At 60.9% G+C, this 19,653-nt stretch overlaps 1 protein-coding gene and 1 long non-coding RNA gene across 4 annotated transcripts in view; one reads left to right on the top strand and one right to left on the bottom strand.

Annotated features, from left to right (window-relative positions):
- Positions 1-7,179: 7,179 nt before the first annotated feature.
- On the bottom strand, positions 7,180-8,833 carry LOC309846227. Its single transcript, XR_014301802.1, has 2 exons — positions 8,753-8,833; positions 7,180-7,657 (listed from the first exon to the last, which is right to left on the bottom strand). It is a non-coding gene; the product is annotated as an uncharacterized lncRNA (long non-coding RNA).
- Positions 8,834-9,017: 184 nt separating this feature from the next.
- ADARB1 (adenosine deaminase RNA specific B1) overlaps positions 9,018-19,653 on the top strand; it is a 130,927-nt gene continuing 120,291 nt past the window's right edge. For 2 of the 3 annotated variants that reach the window (XM_082719857.1, XM_082719856.1), the window contains exon 1: positions 9,018-9,152. The gene's annotated coding sequence lies outside the window, so the exon portion shown is untranslated. The remainder of the gene's footprint in view (positions 9,153-19,653) is intronic. The other variant, XM_082719858.1, reaches the window with a different exon arrangement.

Genomic DNA, 19,653 nt, shown 5'->3' with positions numbered 1-19,653 from the left:
TCTGGGTGGTGGGTATGTTTTATTCCTTGCCCCAGGTAGACGGTGTCTCTTGTGTCCACTGTGGGTTCATGCATCGAGCTGCACTCTGTTGGTGGGGGTGCTTCTCTGTGCGTGTATTACCCCTTGACAGAGATGTTCAGCAACGTGCTTCCGAGGGCCCTCCTCAGAGCTGCTGCATCCTTGAGAGACTTGGGACAGCCAGCTGGAGCCCTGAGAATTGGAGCTGAAAACTCCAGCTGGACCATATGGAGGTCGAAGCCCTCCCTTCCCCACCCGAAGGCTGCAAAGAACCACACGGGCCATCGACTGTGTCATTCACCAGACTCTGATGAGGTGCGTGTGCAGCCTCCAGCCCTCTCCGGAAGGTTGCCTGGGCGCTGGGAGGAGGGGCCTAGGGACCCCACACGCTCCACTCCCTCCTCACTCCCCGGCCCAGCTCTGGTTCCTAACTGCCTTTCAGTGTCTCCAGAAAGACTGCTAACATCATAATTAAGAGATAGCTCAGCAAAAACGGAAATAGGAAAGAAAGCTCCTTTTACTGGTTCTAGTTCATCATTTTAGAGTGGTGCAAACCAGCTGCCGTACTGGTTTTGAGTCTGATGTATAAAAAAAATCCACCACTGCTTGAAAGAAGTTGGTGAAGCTGATTTGTTCAGTTTTACATTTTTTTATATTCAACTTATCCCACAAAGAATTCGAGGTGTTTGGCAGCACGAAATCCTAATAGCGACGACAAAGTCGTCGGCCTCGTGTCAACCTCGGAATCGCGTGTGGTGCTAGCTCCCCCGTCTCACCACCGAGAACTGCTCACCTCCCGTGCTGGAGGTTCTGCGCACCCGGTCCCTCGGGACCCTCACGGAATCCTCCTCTCTGTGGACAACAGGCAGCCTGTGCCACGATCCTGATATTAAAAGCACCGCGGGGCCAGGTCTCCCGGGAAACCTGTACGAGCCTCTTAAGGGTGTATGCTTAGGAGAGTGACTGTGGATGTGTAGGGGATGTACATCTTTATGCATGAAAATTCCAGCTGCTTTCCCAAGTGGTTTGTCTTTCTGTTCCCCCAACCCCCATGCACACTGCTCAGGGGTTCTTGAGCCCCGACTATCGCTGGATCAAGCTTGCTCCCTGGTGAGGGGCTTCTCCCGCTGACTCTCCTGTCTCCATCCTTCTTCTGTCTGCGTTGAAGGGGTGCTGGGCGGCTCCATCGGTTCAGCCTCTGACTCCTGATTTCAGCTCAGGTTATGGTCTCGGGGTCTCGAGATTGAACCTGCCTAAGATTCTCTCTCTCCCTCTCCCATCCCCTGCCCCCTCTCAAAAAATGTCATTAAATTTTACATTGAAAATATACCTGATATAGGGGCGCCTGGGTGGCTCAGTGGGTTAAAGTCTCTGTGTTTGACTCAGGTCATGATCTCAGGGTCCTGGGATCGAGCCCCGCATCGGGCTCTCTGCTCAGCGGGGAGCCTGCTTCTCCTCTCTCTGCCTGCCTCTCTGCCTACTTGTTCTCTCTCTCTGTCAAATAAATAAATAAAATCTTAAAAAAAAAGAAAATATGCCTGATATGCAAAAAAAAAAAATACAATAAAATATACTTACTATGTACCTTGATTTACCAAAGGGCTATGTGTAAAGTACACGTAAGTTATAAAGCATCGCGCCCCCCTGTACCTCACCAGCTTCCCAGACTGAGACCACTTCCAGTAACCTTCATCTACATGCTGCTCCCAGAAGCTGTTCCCGGCGGCCTTCCTGCTGGAGGCGGTCGGCCCCTGAAACTGTGTGCTCATCACTCTCTTGCTGGTAAACATATCCTGTGTACACACATGTGTATGTGTGTGTGCGCGCACACACAGTAACGCACATGCACACACAGTACGATAGCACACGCGCGAGTGCCGTGTACACACGTGTGTATGTGTGTGTGCGCGCACACACAGTAACGCACATGCACACACAGTACGATAGCACACGCGCGAGTGCCGTGTACACACGTGTGTATGTGTGTGTGCGCGCACACACAGTAACGCACATGCACACACAGTACGATAGCACACGCGCGAGTGCCGTGTACACACGTGTGTATGTGTGTGTGCGCGCACACACAGTAACGCACATGCACACACAGTACGATAGCACACGCGCGAGTGCCGTGTACACACGTGTGTATGTGTGTGTGCGCGCACACACAGTAACGCACATGCACACACAGTACGATAGCACACGCGCGAGTGCCGTGTACACACGTGTGTATGTGTGTGTGCGCGCACACACAGTAACGCACATGCACACACAGTACGATAGCACACGCGCGAGTGCTGTGTGTGCCTGCCGACCCCTCTCAGGCTTGGCTCTCCGCATCTTCAGGGTCTCTTCTCAGCAAGCATGTTGCCCGTAGGATTCAGCAGAGCTGGGTGCTGCTGGCGTTGACTCGTCCACCAGCTGTCGCCATCCTGGGACGTGTGCACACTGGGAGGACTCAGCCTGATGGATTTCGTCTTTCCTCGGACGTGGACCATGGGCTATTGTGGGTGTGGCCATGACGCACCTCCGGGGCCTGTCTCTGAGCAGGCGGAGGGAGTTTTCCTGGGTGCGTACTCAGGGATTCGATCGCTGGCTCCCGGGGGACACAGCATTCATTCTGACGGGAAGGGTGTGTTCCACAGTGGTTGTGAATTACGTTTAGGAACGCCGTGAGCCGCAGCCTGTCCAGCACCTGCTGTCATCAGCGTTTCAGACTTGCAGGTGAGGGGGAGGAACCGAGCATTACTGCAAGCGAGAGCCCCATTTCCCTGCTTGGGACGCAGCCGGGCACCGCGCCAGGTGCTTACTGCCCCTACGGCCTTCCTCTCCTATTCATGGCTTTTGCCCATTTTTATTAAGTCCTTTGCGTTCTTCTGTTGGGTCAGCTTCAGGCATCCTGCATGCAGATCCTCTCTGCTTACACAGGGCAGGTGTCCTCCCCCTACAGGGGCATGGTCTCACTTCACCTCTTTTACTGAGCATTCTTCACGTCAACAGAGTCCGATGGACCCATCTTACGGTTCACGACCCGCAGCTTTCGTACCTTAAGACGTTCTTCCTTCCCCAGGGTCATAAGGATATTTGCCTCTGTTTGAGAAGTTTAGGAGTCTTCTTTTTTTTTCCTCCTTAATTTCTCTGGAGCTGAGCTTCGGGCAGGGTGCGGGCATGTGCCCAGCTGTAGCTTTCCGACGTGCACAGACGACGACCCAGCATCAGGCAGGGAAGCCCTCTCTCCCCCCACTGACCTGCGGCGGCTCTTCCCGTGCAGGTGGAGGTGGGGTGCGCCTGCTCCCGCTCTGTTCTCCCTCATGGCTCACTTTGTCCCTCCTTGGGCCCGTCGCGAACCGCGTGGCCTCCGAAACTTGTCAGGTCCTTGCCGCGGCTGAAGCAGATTGTCGACTTTGTCTTCTTCCTTCTGGTGATTCCAGCTCCTCTGCCTTCCTGGGGTCTGGGTTAGAATCAGTCAGTTGCATAAACATCCCTGTTAGAGTATTTGTAGAATCCCATCGACTCCACAGGGAATGGGTGGGAGAGGTGACATCTTCACGACCCTGGAGTCCTCTGATCTATTACAATAGTGTGTCTCTACGTTCGCTCGCTCTTTCAATAACTTTGTAGAGACATTTTTTCTCCTTAAAGATCACACACTCGTCCATTAGGTTGTTTTTAACTCATACTTTCACATGGATTGTAAGCAGGATCGTTTCCCGAACTGTTGCTCGTGCACAGAAATGGCTAAGTGTGCGTGTGTTGGCTTCGTACTCAGGGATCTTGCTGGATTTTATTAAATCTAATAATTTAGCTGCGGATAATGTTTTGTTTTCCACGTGTGTCATCAGGTCACTTGTGACTGCCAGGACCCCCACCCCCACTGCCGCGTGGTGCCCTGTCCTCGGGGCTCTCACCCTGAACAGCGCTGGAGAGGGCCAGTGTCCCTGGTTTGTTTCTGATTTTAGCAGCCTGCGTCTCACATTTCCTGTGTGTTTCATGCTCGGTTCAGGAGCTTATGGGCACAGTTATCAGGTTAGAGAAATGCCCTGTTATTCCCAGTTTCTCAGAGTTTGTGTTTCTAAACACGGGGGGTGCTGGTGTTACTAAAAGCCTCACCTGTGGGTGATTTGCAGAATAGATTTTAAGTGTTAGGCCAATGTCATCGTGTTCCTGGGTAAGCCCAGCTGGGTCATAATGGGCCATAATGTTCTCGTTCTCATCTTACCTGTTCCTGGACTTCGGCTTGCTGGGTGCTTGTTCTGGGTCCGTGGGTACCTACTTAGTTTGTGGACGGGGTTGGTGCATCATCTCTTTGGGGCCATTCTTAGGTTCCAGAGTCCAAGAGATGTCTGCCTCCTCCTAGGGGATGGGGGCGCCCTCTCTCTCTAGCCAGTTCTGTCCACCCCACTGAACTTCTCAAAGTCAGCACGAGCTCCGTGTCTTTCTCGTTTTCTCTGGACGGAGCTTTCCTTCTGGAGACACTCCCTGTGGGGCTCCTGGCGCTGTCTTCTGCGTCCACCACTTGCACTCTGAGGGGCCTCACAAACTCTGCACAGAAGGCCCTGGGGGCTTCTTCCCTGCTCTGCCTCGTCTCAGTGTCTGGTGCCACCCTCCGCCGGCACGCGCTGTCCAGGTCCCTCCTGCTCCGTGCCCCTTCACCCAAGCCACCACCAAGTCTTACCGAGTCTGCTTCTAGAAACATCTGAACTCGGCACCTGCACTGCTCCCTCCTGACACAGACGACTCCCAGGCATCCCACCTGGGTGGGCAGCAGCCTCAGGACACACGGACCCTCGTGAGCCACCATGCCACGCCAGTGACACTGTGGTTTGGGACTGCATTGCTTTCCCTCCCCAAGACAGTCTGTGTACTTGGATGGGGCCGGTCCGACTCCCCGTGTTGGGGTAGAGCCGGTCCACCCGGCTCTGTAAGTGGCCCGCGGGGGAATATTTCAGGCTTTGTGGGCCACGCACATCTCTGTCCCATGTTCTTCCGTCCCCCCAGACTGCTATAAAGGTGCCATTCAGGCTGAGCAGGTAGACAGTGCAGAAACAGACCACGGGCGTTGATGGGGTCCCCGCTGGTCTCCCCGCCCCAGGGTTCACCCCACAGGCACCTTCCGTCTTGACAGTGGTTGAGGGAGGAGACGGAGAGGCCCAGCGCTCGGGAAACTGCCCCTGACAGCCCCGATCGACGTGCTGAGAAGTCCTGCCGTCGTTGAACTCTGGCCAGATGCTCTCCCCGCCCCTCGGGTCACCCTCACCACCTGCTCACGCATCCGTGAGGCTCCGTTCAAAGCTTCCCCAACGAAGCCTGGGCTGCGTCTTGGGAGCCGGACAGGCTGCAGCTCCCGTGACCCCTGTGGCTCTCCACCATCGGGGGTCTTCACCGCGTGGCCCGTGCGGTGGGGGCGACGTCCTCCTTCCGTGGGTGAAGAGCGGGCTCAGAGAGGCCGGGCGCCCGGCTCACGCGTGGGGGAGCGGAGTCTGGACCCTGTTCTGGACCCTGTTCCCCCGGCCCGTCTCCCCTCTGCGCTGCCCGCCGCCCTTGGCGTGTCTCACCACCCCGCGCCCGGCTCTGAGGTCTGCCGGCTGCGGGACTCGCACCGCGGCCTGCTCCCCGGGGCACGGCCAGGGGTGAAGGCCATCCCGGCTGCTCCGGGCTTCCACAGGCAGGTGCGGGCACCGACGCGAGGTCGTCTCCCTGCCAGCGCCCACCTCCAGGTGAAGTCACGCTGAGTCAGACCTCCCCCTCTGGGCCTGGCGCTGGAGCGTGGGAGCAGCGCTCCGTCCGCTGCACAAACAAGTCCTCTCTGGGTCGGTCCCGGGACGGGGCTGGGTCCGCTGGCAGTTGGGGGGCCCCAGAGAAGGAGGTGGTTGTGCGCTGGGCAAACTACGCGCGGTGCCCCCTCCCATGAGGAGCTGATTGAAGGCTTCGCCCTGTCTGGTTTGTGTCATTCCAGTGTCATGCTTTTTATAAATGTGGGACACACACAAAAATATTTCATCTCAAATAAATGTATCGCAGCTTACTGGTTATCTCTTATTAGCAGCTTTATCTTCCTGACTTTTTTAGAAACCAAGAAATCAATAGCCTCTCCCAAGCACACTGGGCAGAATTAAATAAAACAAGGAAACACATCTTTACTCAGACACATTTTTGGTCAGACACGGAGACCACCGTGGAACAGACTTTAAAAGAGCACAAACAAGGTTGTCCTTGAATGATCGAGACCCACACTCCAGGCTCATGGGTCCTCATGGGTCCAGGCTCAAGAGCCTGCGTCCACAGTGACCATGACCAGAGCGTAGTCTCCACAGGACATTTCGGGAGTGGGATCACCACGGGGAGGCAGTGCTGGGACCACATGGTCATGGTGTGTGAGCAGAAGGTGTGGTGGGCCCAAGGCCTAGAAATGAGGGGCAGAAAGCCAGGCCAGCCCAGCGGGCCTACCCAGAGCCACCAGCTCCCCACTGGGCACAGGTCATGTGCTTCTGCCCTCTGGCTGCCACTCTACTGAGGACCTGGGCACAGGAGTGGTTTCCCCGCCTGCTGGCCGGAAACGCTTCCTTCTGCCGAAAGTCTTTCCGGACGCCCGGATCACGAATGAAGGCAAGCAGCCCCATGTGGTCGGGCTGGGCACCTCCTTTCCCCTCCCAGCGTCCCTCAGGTCACATGCCGTCTCCGGAGTCTACAGGAGGCCAGTGTCTCAGGGTCACAAATCCTGTAGCTCTGCCTGGAGGCAACTGCCCAGAGTGATTTCTTTTTTTTTTTTTTTTTTGTTTTTTATTTATTTTTTTTAAAGATTTTATTTATTTATTTGACAGAGAGAGATTACAAGTAGTCAGAGAGGCAGGCAGAGAGAGAGAGGAGGAAGCAGGCTCCCTGCCAAGCAGAGAGCCCGATGCGGGACTCGATCCCAGGACCCTGAGATCATGACCTGAGCCGAAGGCAGCGGCTTAACCCACTGAGCCACCCAGGCGCCCCCCCAGAGTGATTTCTAATTCTGCTCATGGGATCCAGCTAGGAGGCCATGTCAGCGAGAGGGATAACGCAGCCAAGCTGGTCTTTCGGCGTGTACAGACTGCGTGCCCCGCAGCCGACAGGTCCATGCACTCCTATAAAATCCTAGACCTGGGTTCCCTGGGCGAGCATTTGAGCAGTGGGTTTTTTCCCAAACACCAAAGTGATATTTTATTTTCACAGTTTGCATGAGTAAAGAACAGACTGAGTGCCCGGAGGGCAAGGCGGGCCACATGGAATTGCTGCCAGGTTGTAGCCCCCACGCAGTTCAGCTGCCAGACCTCTGTGGAGACCCAGGGATCGTCCCAGTGCCCCGGTGTCTGACGCTGACGGTAAGCAAGGGACGGGCAGGCTTTCCTCTGCAGCCTGTAGGACCCTCATCGCGGCCCTGGACCTCACAGGTGCTACGTGGGTGTGGCAACGTCCCACATCTTGGCCCTGGTGGCTGGAAACTGCTTTCTCCACATCAGCATAAAGAAGCATGCTCTGTGTGCCATCGTCCCAAGTCAGGGCGGAACACCCCAAGCCCGGCTTCGCCCGTGATCCCTGGCTCCTTGCTCGGTCTGTGTCCAAGCAGTGTGAGCGGGAAGGTCCCGGTCCGGCTGCACCAAACGAAGGCTTGCTTGTGGAAGAGAGACACAGAGAAGTGACCTCCAGTGAATCACACGTCCCTTCATGTGCCCTGCACAGCCCCCCTGACACCCACTCAGCGTTTGGCCCTGTGACTTTGGCCAATGAGACTTTAGGCTGGAAATGCCCCATGCACTGAGCTCTGCCTTTCCTCTCGTTGCAGATGGAAGTCCCGCACCATGAGAATCAGCCCTGGCCAGCCTGCTGAGTGCAGGTGACACGCCGCCTGGTTCCCCCATCCCCCATCCCTGCCGGTGGCCGGGGCGTGTGGGTTCAGCCCATGTCCCAAGAAGCGGACTTGAGCTTTGTGAGCTGGTGGCCATAGGATCGTGAGCAGTCAAGCAGCCTGGTTTGGGGGTCTCTTTCACAGAAACCGGTCTCAAGTCCTCATGCACGTATTTGTTTATTAAGGTGGAGTCCCTAGAGGGCATTCCGGGAGTCCCGATTTTTCCTGGGTTGTCCACAAGTGCTCCTCTGGGCACTGTGCCTGGCCCTTAGCCCTCAGGCTGGGGGACGGGCTGGCCTGCTGGCGGGCTGGCCCCAGACAGAGGCGGCTCCTTTCCAGGAGAGCGGCTGGAAGCAGGTCCCTGGCCCGTGTGGTCAGTGCAGGCTGCTGTGGGGGTCCTGCCCACCGGGCTCTGGCCTGGGCTCCTCCCCCGCCCTAGGCCCATTTTGCAGGGCGGGAGGCCGGCGGAGGGCCCGAGCTCAGGCGGCCCTGAGCGCGGCTCGGTGGCTCGGGGTCCAGCCTGGGCGGGGGCCCGCTCTGCGGGGTCGGGAGCCCCGGAGTCCCCGCCGCCCGCACCGCCCGCTCCGCTCTCAGCACCCGCTCCAAGGCCGTGGGCCTTTCCCGACGAGGCTGAGGTTTGCGTCCTGCTCGGAACCGACCCCGCAGCCGGTGGCATTTCCGCGCGTGTCCCCGCCGTGCGCGCAGTGGGGCGCCGCGCAGGGCGGGGGGCGGAAGCCGGCGGGTCGCCGCGCCCTGCGAGCCCGCCCCGCCCCCCGCAGGCCCGCTCGGCTGCCGACCTCGGCGGGAGCGCCCGGGGCACGCGCGGGGACCGGCTCCGCGCCGGGGCGCCCGGGACCCCACCTGCTCCGAGCACGCGCACCGCGCTGCCGGGCCCCGCCGAGTGCGCGCCCCCGCAGCCCCGGACCGCGCGGAGAGGGGCGGGGGGGCTGGCCGCCCGCGGGCGCGCGCACGGCCTTGCGTCGCGGCGCCCCCTCCCCCCGGCGTGCGCGCGGCCGGCGGCGGGGGCGGCGGGGAGGCGGAGCCGGCGCGGAGGGCCGCGGGCGGAGGGCGGAGGCTGAGGCAGAGGCTGAGGCGGCGGCGGCGGCGGCGGCGGGGTCGGGCCGCGCTCGGGGCCGCGCTCGGGGCCGCGCCAGGCCACGGCCAGCGCGCCGCAGCCCCGGCGGCCGAGGGGAGCCCCGCGGCCTCGCGGTCGGAGCCCGGGCGCGCCGTGCGGAGCGGAGCGGGGCGGACCGCGGCGGAGGTGAGGCGAGGCGAGGCGAGGGGAGGCGAGGGCGGGGGCTCGGACCCCGGGGCCCGGCACCGCCGCGGGGGCGCGTTTATGTAAGCGCCGCGGGGCAGGTGGGGAGGCCGGGCGGGCGTGCGCCGCGAGCTGGACCCCCGCGCTGCCCGGCCCCGGGCGGGGGTCAGGAGGGGCTGCCCCGCGGCGGCGTCCCGGGGGCCGCGCGGCCGCGTGCGGGACGCCCCGGGAGGGGAGGCTGCGCCCGGGACGGCCCCGCGTCTCCTCCCCGGGGCGCCGCGTCTGCGCGGGATGCTCTGCGCCGTGGGTGAGGGAGCTGCGCCCCGGGATGAGCTGCGTCGGGGCGGGGGGGGGGATGGAGCTGCGCCGGGGGGGGGGGTGGACTGCGCCCGGGGATGGAGCTGCGCCCCGGGATGGAGCTGCGCCCCGGGATGAGCTGCACCGGGGGTGGGGGGGGGTGAGCTGCGCCCCGGGATGAGCTGCGCCCCGGGATGGAGCTGCGCCGGGGGGAGGGAGCGGGTGGGGTGGACTGCGCCCGAGGATGAGCTGCGCCCCGGGATGAGCTGCGCCCGGAGCGGGTGGACTGCGCCCCGGGATGGAGCTGCGCCGTGGGGGGGTGCGGGGGGTGGACTGCGCCCAGTGCTGAAGATGTGCCCCTTGTGGAGGGTGCGGCGCCCTGGAATGAAGCTGCCCTGGTGTGTGTTTTGGGGGGGTAGGTAGACGGCGCTTGGAATGAAGGGGAGACTGCACCCTGGGAGGAGACGCTGCGCTGCCGGGAGAGTCGGGCTGCGTCCCGGGACGAAAGGGAGACTGCGCCCCTGGGACGGGAAGCTGTGCCCCGGGATGAGGCTGTGCCCCAGTGGAGGGGACACTGTGCCCGGGATGAGGCTGAGCCCCGGGATAAAGGGCACGCCGCACCCCGGAATGGAGATGAGCCCTAGGGAATGGGAGACTGCGCCAGGACAGACCCTTCTCCTCCCCCGGCGGGCCGCGTCTGCTCCGCCGCCGCTCTCCGCCCCAGGGAGGGATGGCTGCGCCCCGGACGGCCGGCGTCCCCTTCTGGAGGGCACCGTGTCCGCGCGGGAGGCGCTGCGCTGCCGGGAGGGGAGAGTGCGCCCTTGGGATGCGGCCGTGCCCCGAGAAGGGGAAGCTGCGCCCCCCGGGATCGGGCTGCACCCCCGACCGCCCCCCGTCCCCTCCCCCTCGCGAGGGCGCGGTGTCCGCGTGGGATGCTCTGCGCCGCGGGCGGCCCGGGGCGGGGATGTTCCCGGCCGGCGGGCGACTGGAGCCGTCCCGAACAATCTGGGGCGACCGGTGGCCCGCGATGAATTCTGACGCGTTCACATCTGCAGTAGGAAAATTACCGGCTGGGGATGGGTCGCAGGGAGGGCGTCACATTGAGCTGTGGACGCTGCAAGCGTCGGAGTCCGCATTTACAGACCCAAGAACCGGGCTCCGGCCCGGGATTTGTCGGAGTCCCCACCCGGCCTGTGTTTCGCAGTTAATATTTTTAGGCACCAGGTTCCGCTACTTACTTCTGATAAGGACATTTTGTTTCCTTACTAAGGAGCCGTGGGGTCGGGGTTGCACTCTGCAAGTAGGAGGAGAGCAGCCGGGTAAGCAAACTTGCTTCCTTACTCTGAGTGCCCTGATGGAGAGAAGAGCTGGATCAGGGAGCTTTGGGACTAGGAATATCCGTTCCTTCCTTTGTTCCCTCTTCTATTTACCCATTTCTATCGCCGTGAAAGGTGCCTCCACAGCTGCATTTTCTACAGCAGTGGGTTGTCTAAGAGCCGTTCCTGGGAAATGTCTTTAATGACTGTCTTTTCTTTGGGGCAGAGACTATCCTCTGCCTGCCCAGGGTTTCCTAGAGGAGAAAGGGAGAAGGCAGGCTGGGACCGCTTCGATAGGAGAGGAGAATTAGCTGTCCGTGCCCTCGTGGCCCTTCCAGTGGGCAGGTCCGCCCCCAAAGCACAGCCACCCCTCGGGCTGGGCAGGACCTGCTGAGCTGGGTGTGGAGACCCTGCCGCACGGGGAGGCAGGGGACGCGCAGGGGCTTTGAGAGGAGTGCCTCTGTGAGTCATGCCCTGTTCCGTGGCCAAGGCTTCCGAGACCGAACAGACTCAGCTACGTCTCCAACAACCTCGGAAGCTCTAGCTGGAAGGGAGAAAAGGAAGCCCTTCTGCAGGGGCAGTGGTGAAAAGAACAGCGGGCCAGGACGGCGAGGTGCGCTGAGCTCACGGAGCCAGTGTGGAGACGCCAGGGGAGGAGGCTCAGCGGATACCGTCATGGTCCGCACAGAGGCTCAGCGGATACCGTCATGGTCCGCACAGAGGCTCAGCGGATACCGTCATGGTCCGCACAGAGGCTCAGCGGATACCGTCATGGTCCGCACAGAGGCTCAGCGGATACCGTCATGGTCCGCACACGGTGCTCGGCTCCAGGCAAATGCTCCCCGTTGTGAACTGACGCGTTGTGAGAGCCTTTCAGCTGCTTCCAGATTTGGGGAATGCAAAAATTCTTTCAACTTGCGTTTCTCTGGTGAACGAATAAAGCAAACTGAATTCTGTTGACAGATACTTCCACGGCGTGCTGTGTGCGGGGCCCTCCCTGTCCAGGGCTGGGGTGAGTGCTGAACAGAGAGAGTTCACGAAAGCTCAGACGCCGGCAGTTCCAGTCGCTTCATAGCGTTTCATTAGAAAAAGTAAGAGGCGTGACTTGGGTTATAAAGCGTGAAGACGGACAGCGTTCCAGTTCTCACGTGGCGACGGAAGCGTGTGACCGTGCGTTCAGAAGGCTCGTTCCGCTCCGTTCGCGCTACCTGACGTTGATCGTGTAGCTCCAGGCCATGGTCCGAGTACAGGCAGGCGGCACTGTGATTTAATGCAGTTTTAATGTTCGCTGCGGCCTGCGAAGAGTTTCGTAGGTGGGAGCAGGCGAAACCGACCCGGTTGGACTAGTCCCCACAACCCTTCGTCCTAAAGTCGAGTTCAGAAGGGTTTATTCCCTGGAATGCTGTGACGCGCTGGGTCAAGACTTAGGAACGAGACTGCTGTTTAAATAGGGGGTGGCTGGAAAGTGTACTTTGGAGATTAATAGGTGAAATTATATACTTACCGGCCTTTAAAAAGTTTTAAGAACGATTGTCAATCTTAGTGTGAACCTGAAAAGCTTAGAAAGTTCCAGTTTTATTTAAGAACTTGACGGTTTTTTGTGTTAATTTTCTAAAATGTGAATTTCCAAATTTGTAATTCGGTGTGATGGAAATGGTGGTGTTAAAAAACAACCCTCTAAAAGTATATTCATAATGTGTGGTAGAAAAAGTAAACAGTGAGAATTTCATAGAAAAATTGTACATGAGGGGTACCTGGCCGGCTCAGTCAGTGGAGCCGTGACTCTTGATCTCGGGGTCATGAGTTCGAGCTCACGATGAATGTAGAGCTTACTTAAAATAAAAATACACAGACCTGTATCCCTAAAACAAATAATACATTATATGTTAACCAAAAAGTTAATTAAAAAATAAAAATAAACTAAAAATTGTATGTTGAAGCAATTAAATGTCTTTATTGCTTGAGTGACTGTCCACGTTTTATTCGGAACGTGGCCAGGGAAGACGCAGGGGCGGAAACAGGTCTTCCCACGGCCTTCCTGCGCGCTCGCGGGCCGCGGGGCCCGGACGCTGTTGTGCAGCGGGGCCCGATTCCTGCTGCCCGCCGCTTTCCTCCACGCGTGTGTGCGAGGTGCCCTGGGACCGCACCGAGAGAACACACTTTGGTTTTCCGTCCGGCATCTTTGTGATGGATCGAAGCGAGCTGGGGTGCGAGGCTGCGACGGCCTGGAGGGACCTGGAGTTTGCACGGGAAGTGTGGGCGGCTTGTTTGTCCCACGGGGTCGCCGGCACCGTTGCTGTTCCAGGAGCTGGAGACAGGTGTGAGCCAGTAAGGGTAGTTCCTGCCCTCATAGGATTCGCCTTATGGGAGGAGAGGACGGTAATTGCCAGCTGAAGTCTTACTGTGCCAGGAAGTGAAAATACGAGAATGCCGCGGGGGTGGGGTGGCCCGGAGGACGGGGGAGCTGGGTGCCCCCCGGCAGGCAGGGTGGACTCCGCAGGAGCTCCCTTGTCCGTGCCGCTCGGGGAGGGCCGCGGCTGCTGTGAGGAATTCGGACTGGCACTGGGGTGTGGTGGGAAGCCCTCCGAGGGCAGCCCTCCCTCCCTCCCTAGGTGCCCTGGGGAGTCTTGGATGAGGGAAGGTCAGGATGCAGCCTTTGGACAGCCGCTGCTCGTGTGTGTCAGAGACTCAGGACAAGCCAGGCTTCTGGGTCCCCTTCTATCTACGACTTAAATCTCAGGAGAGTCCAAAAGGTGGGCCGTGTCCTGTGTCCTCCCATCCAGTGAGGGCACGTGTAAGGGGCGATGCCAGGACTGCCCGGAGGCCCCGGGACACGGGGGCTCTTCCCGCCACCACGGCTGCAGGCGGGGGGCTCCAAAGGGGCACGTGCCAAGATCCCTATGGGCCAGAGGGTGACCTGAGCCCCGGCCCGCTGTCCAAGGGCTCTGTACTGTTGGCAGGGGACATGCGGCCGGTCACACGGGGTGTGGGGTGCCTTCAGACTCCTCTGCCTCACTTCCACTCACTCAGCGCTCCTGGACTTGAAGCACAGTCTTAAAATCATATCCTTGTGCCTTTAAAAAAAAAAAAGAAAGAGAAAAAAAAAAAAAGAAAACACAAGTGGAATGAAATACAGTAATTACAAAGTGTCTTTCTGTTAAAAATCCGATTCTTCCCAGGCAGTCTTTGAGCATCGATGTGCTCCAAGCTGCCCCTCTGTTGTTCCCTGTGCCCGCTCTCCGTACGAGCTCCCCCTGCCATCTGGGGGTCGTCCAAGCCCCTGATGCTCGCTCGGACCGTGCGGGTGCTGTCTTGATCTTCCTGGCGGCTGTTAAGGGCAGGTTTCCGGTCTTTGTTGACCGGCCTGTTGACGGGCCATGTCGTCCTGTCTCCTGTCACTGTGAGACACCACCTGTGCCCGGCATGTCCGATTTCAGAGTGTTCCTGTGTGGGGAGATGCGCGTCTGAGAGCTGGCCGACTGGCACGTGTGGTGGGCGGGTGGGCAGGCCCATTAGGATCAGAACATCGCAGACCGGTCCCTGGGTTGCCGGCCCGAGCGGTTGGCTGGCGCTGGGGAGGAGATGGGGGGCTGGGGAAAGTGAGCGTGTGCGGGGTGAGCAGGCGCTGGGGGCGGGCTGTGGGGGCCGCAGAGCCTGGCCGAGGCCGTTCCTCCGCAGGCGCGCCCACGGGCTGGGCCTTGAGCACGCTGCCCTGGAGATCTCTGCGCCGCGGCTCGGACGTGTAATCTCGAGCAAGCTGTCGGGTCTTCCTCTGCTTGTGTTTTCTGATCCCTACGTTAGGCAGGGCGGTGGCAACCTTTATCCTCTGGTTGCTGGGTCAGTACACTGCGCCAACGTGGCGCCTAAAACAGTGCTCCGACAGTGCTAACGAGGTTTGCTTGTTACTTCTGTGATTAGTCATCCGCGTGGAGATGTTTGGATACAAGTGGAAATTCAAGCCTGGGCTCAAGACGCAGTTGGGGCCAAGTATGTAAATTTGGGAGCCTTTTGGCCGTTGTGGCTATAGACAGGGTGGAGCCTCCGGAGGAGGAGGGTCTGGCCACACCTGCTGTAAAGGGGTCTGTTGAAGGCGGAAGCCGCAGGGCCTGGGGCCTGGGAGCCAGGGCTGAGGCAGTGAGCCTTGCAGTGGTCAAGGGCACCGTTCTCCGGGGGAGTCTGGTTAAAAGCCGGCAGAGTGTGGGTCTGTAGCTGGAGGGGTCCTGGGCTCCAGGGAGTCACGTGATTTCGTTCTTCAGATGGAGATGATGATGGTGTGTTTATGGGTTCACAGGAGTGACCCAGTTGGGGGGGGGTAGCTTTGTATGACGTCGGGAAGAGGGTCGCTGCAGGAGCCACGTCCTTGAGAAGGTGGGCGGGAGGCTGGAGCAGCAGGACCTCTGCGCACGGGGACCTGGACTCGCTTCACGATACTTCTGGAAGACGTGCTGCCCTTTTGAAAGGAAGGCATAAGACAAATCAGACTCTTGTCTCGGTCTCAGGAACTCGGGGCTCGTGCTCTCGAACGTAGGCCCCAGTTTCTTCTTAGCTCCTGGCGTCAAGCACGCCTTGGGCCCTCCTTATGGAAAGACACACGTGGGAACAGTATTTCGCTTTACCAGAGTCATTCCTTGCCTCGGCTCAGAAAGTGTCATGACCTTCATGAGACGCCGGCGCCTTTCCCCACCGGGTCGGGTCCTGTTCCTGAGGACGAGCGCGGGGTGCCTCCCGCCTGGGCTGCGGTTGTCTCTGGCCATCTAGAAGGGGGGAGCTTTGCATCTGGACGGCCCCCCCTCCCGGGGGAGGACAGGGTCGCTTCGGCCCAGTGAAGCTGGTTGTCCCCAGGGCAGCAGCCCTCTGCCGGCTGGGGCGAAGGGCCTCCTCCTCGCGCGGGCCTGTGCTGTCCGCGGTGGGCTGGCGCGTGCGCAGGAGTCCCGCCGTGGGCTCGGGGGTGAGGAAGCCTTCACCGGCTCCCTGCGTGTGCCCGCGCTCTGTGCCACGGGAAGACTGTTCATGCCGCTCTGGGCTCTCTTTCCCACAGTGACAGGTTCTGTGTGAGTCATCGTGCAAGGACACCCTCTCAAGGAGAAGCCCTCTGCCTCCTCAGGCCATCATTGCAGCGGGGAGGCTAAGCCAGGCACTAGGGCAGACGCTCTGCATCAGAGGGCGGCCGCTGGGCAGGTCAGGCCTCTCTCCAGAGGGGTGCCACGCTGATGCCCAGCGGAGACAAGCTCTTCTTCCCCAGAGCGGGGACAAGGACATTCCCAGTGGAAGGCACAGCCTGCAGGAACCCTGCTTGTTGGAGCCGCTGGGGGGTGGGGTGGACTGCAGCCTTTGTCCCGTCACTGATGGAGGTGCTTGGAGGTGAGCTGTGCGTGCGGAGTTGGAGGCTGGGGGTGCCGAGTGCGGGCTGCGTGCAGAGGGGATCTGGGGGTGAGGAGCAGGGGGCGTTAGCAGGGGCTCTTCGCGCTCTCTGAGACCTGAGGTGAAGGTCCTTCGGTTGCGGGCATCACTTTCTCTCCGATTCTGTTTGAATCTGGCAGTCACTGATCCTTTGGTGTGTCACGTGCGGAACATGCACGTATGTGTGCGTGATGCGGGACGTGTATGCCGCGTTGTTGGTAAGAGGCAGGGCAGCAGGGGTGCCGGGTAGCTCAGTCGGCAGGCGTCTGACTCTTGGTTTCAGCTCGAGGCATGGCCTCAGGGTCGTCCCGGCCCCAGGGTCCTCATGGCCTCAGGGTCGTCCCGGCCTGGTGTCGGTGTCGGGGGATCCAGCTCCGCCTCGGGCTCTGTGCTCAGCGGGGTCTGCTGGAGAGGGTCCCTCGCTCTGCTGCGTGTGGCAGAGCCGGCAGCACGGAGAGTGCTTGTCGTGGGCTCACGGATCCCTCCCGAGCGCGTCGCGCCTGTTTCTCAGCTGGGGACCAGATGTAAGAGGTCGGGCAGGGTCCGGCAGAGCGGGGTGACCTTCGGCTCGCATTCTGTAAGCTGTCACGGTGCGTCGGGCGCGGTGGAGCCAGGGACGCCGGCCGCTGCCCACGTGGCTCGGAAGGGTCTCCCTGACGTGGGCCATCGTCCCCCCAGACTGCTGCCTCCATAGCCTCCTGCCGGGGTCTCCTGCTGCCGGTTCCCGACCGGCCTCCTGATCAGAGCTGAAGCGCGGGGATGGATCCATCACTGCCCACCCAAGCCCCGCCTCTCCCCCACCTCAGGGTCCTCCCGGCCGTCTCCCTCTCCCCTTCCCCCTCCAGCCCTGGGGCCTCGCCCCCAGCCACCTCCTGGGCTTGCTCCCCCCACCTCAGCCAGCCACGGTGTGTCCTGCTGTCCCTCCGTTTATCTTCCTCCCCGCACCCCTCCCTCCCATCAGGCTGCCGTCCGACTGAGCAAGCGCTGGTCTCACGGGCTCAAGGCTCTGGCCCGTCTCTGCCCTCGGGGCTCAGAACGGCTCGGCAGAGAGTGGGCGCGCACCTGTGTCTGGACCGAAGGACTGGGGTTTTCTTACTCTGCAGGTAGTAAGTGGGCAGAGCGCATGGAGGCTCTGTGGTCGCCCTCCCCGCCGCGCCCCTCCCCTGCTCCTGCCGCACTTGGTGAATCAGGCATCTATTTATGCCCCGTATGTCTGTGTTATCTCCAGATTTGTGTGCTTTTCTTTGTAGAGTGAAACATTTACAAAACATTCGAAGTTGTTCTGAAACCCTGAAGTACAATATCGTAGTTTAGTCTGTTGAACACAGGGAGTCCTGTCAGCCTACGAGAGCGGCTGTGTCCCGCCGCCGCTGCCGTTTGAACCCCTTAGGGCGACGCACAGCTGGGACGCGTTCTCTTAAGTCGAAACAGCTGGAGGAGCAAGGGTTCCCACCGCCTGGGACCCAAGCGAGAAAGCGAGTAATTCTGGGAGCTTTCGGAAAACACACCGGTTCAACGGTGGGGGCTTCGAGGGTCGCCAACCCGGAGGGAAGGTGGCCGCTGGGTGCCCGGAGGAGGACGCAGCGCAGAGGAGGAGGCAAGAGAGGGCGCGCTGGGACTTAGGAAGCTGCCTCTGAGCTCGGGCTTCCCTTCAGCATCCTGCCGCTCGGCCCTCGGGTGTGAACAGGGCCGGTCGGGGCGATTTCCAAGCTTTGTTCCATTTCCAGAAGACGGCCGCACGCAGAGTGAAGTCAACTCCCAGGGTCTCGGGGTCTCCAGGGTCATTCATCAGCTGTCGTCCTGGTACCTGTGTGCGGTCCCCTGTCGAAGCAGGCAGCGCCGCGTCCCTTGCCGGCAGCCGAGACCCACCAGAGCCTTGCACGTGGCACGGAGCGTCCTGCCGCCTCCCTCTGGGCCAGGCAGCCTGCAGAAGGAGGTGGGGCGCGGGAAGGGAGCTGGGGGTCCGTCCTGGGTCCCGGCTCCAGGGACTCCAGACGGCCCCTCTCGCTAGCTCCTCAGTCTCGGGGGCCGAGTCGGTGTCGGTGGCCCGGAATCGAGCGAGGACTGTGTCTCCGGTGGGAGAGTCGGCAGCTTGGCAGAGCTGGCTGCAGGTAAGGAGGGAGCCAGCCGCCTCTGGGAGCTTCGCACAGTCTGGCTGTGGGGCGCTGAGCTTGGCGGGTGCGCCTGAGGCCGCGGCTCCGTGTGCGGGCAGCGCGCGTGGACCCTGCTTCCCTCCTGCTTTTGGCCGTTGGCAGGACGCCCCGGTTCCCTGCCTCTTCCAGCACTAAGCACGTGGGGTGAGTTGGTTTTCTCGAGAAGAGGAACTCGCTCCGGCATGCAAGATGGCTTCCCGCCATCTGATGAGGCTGAGTTGGTCACGGCACCGGGTTTCCCGCTGCCCACGCGCCGTCCTAACCCCACACGGAGGCTCCTCCGTATCCTTGTCTTCTCTTTCAGGGTTCTGCTGGGCACCTCCTTTCACGGGTTCCTGTCTGTGGAGGCCGGGCTCTGTGCCTGTCCCCGAGTGTGGCCGCGTGGGGCAGAAGGGGGTGTCTCCACGTACAGAAGGGGCGTGTGGGCGCGGGCATGGGGCGGCACTGCCCCGACTTTCGGCCTGGGGCCCGTCCCTATAGCTGCGGGTGCAGGGGCTCTGGGCTCGGGCCGCAGCCCACAGAGCTGTGGTGAGAGGAGGGACCGTGTCCCGGAGCCAGCGACGGGGGAGATCAGTCCGTGCAAGTGCCGGCTTTGTGGTCCGGAGCGTCTTCCCGCAGCGATCGACCCAAGCGACAGAGGGATGGCTCCCGACCCAGTCCCGGGCGCCGGCTCCGACCGTGTGCACCATCGTCCGCGCGGCGTTCTCGCTGGGCGGCTTCCCAGACTGCGTTGTTGTTGTTGTTAATATGGTAGGACTTGACTCTCCTTCGGAAGTTCCCGAAATGCTTCAAGGCCCTCCTGTCACGGAGCTCTGGGGGGAGGCTCGGCCTGTGGGGCAAGCTGGTTTGGGAGTTGAGCCCGGAGTCCGAACCCAGGGCGGCCTTCCCAGGACCCAGTCACGGGACCTGAGATCCGCAATCATGTGGGTCCCAGAGTTCAGCCTAGACTGGACCGTCCCCGAAGCCCCGGGGAGGATCAGTCCTGTCGGGTTCCGGCAGCTGTTGGATGTGCTGAGACGGGGACCTCAGTCGCGGCACTGTGTGCTGCGGTCCGGCCGCGGGGAGGCGTCACGGGGGCGTCACGGGGGGCGTTGGGGTTACCGTGACCCCTCCTCACTCCTGCTCTCCTCACTCTCCTGAACGAGTGACGTCGTTGGTCATTTTACTCTCCTTGAGTTTCCTTCCTCCGACGAACCTGAGAGGGATTGGTGTTTCCATAGAAACAGCAGGTATGGACCAAACCAGCGGGATGCGGCGCAGGGATGCGGGGGCGGAGAGCTGACAGCCCGTGTGCGGTGCCCCTTGTCCCGCCCAGCCCCCCTAAGCTCCCCACGTGGA

The sequence above is a fragment of the Mustela nivalis genome (assembly GCF_964662115.1).
Source record: "Mustela nivalis genome assembly, chromosome: 1".
Classification (NCBI taxonomy): Eukaryota; Metazoa; Chordata; class Mammalia; order Carnivora; family Mustelidae; genus Mustela; species Mustela nivalis.
This window is presented reverse-complemented; position numbering and strand designations above follow the sequence as displayed.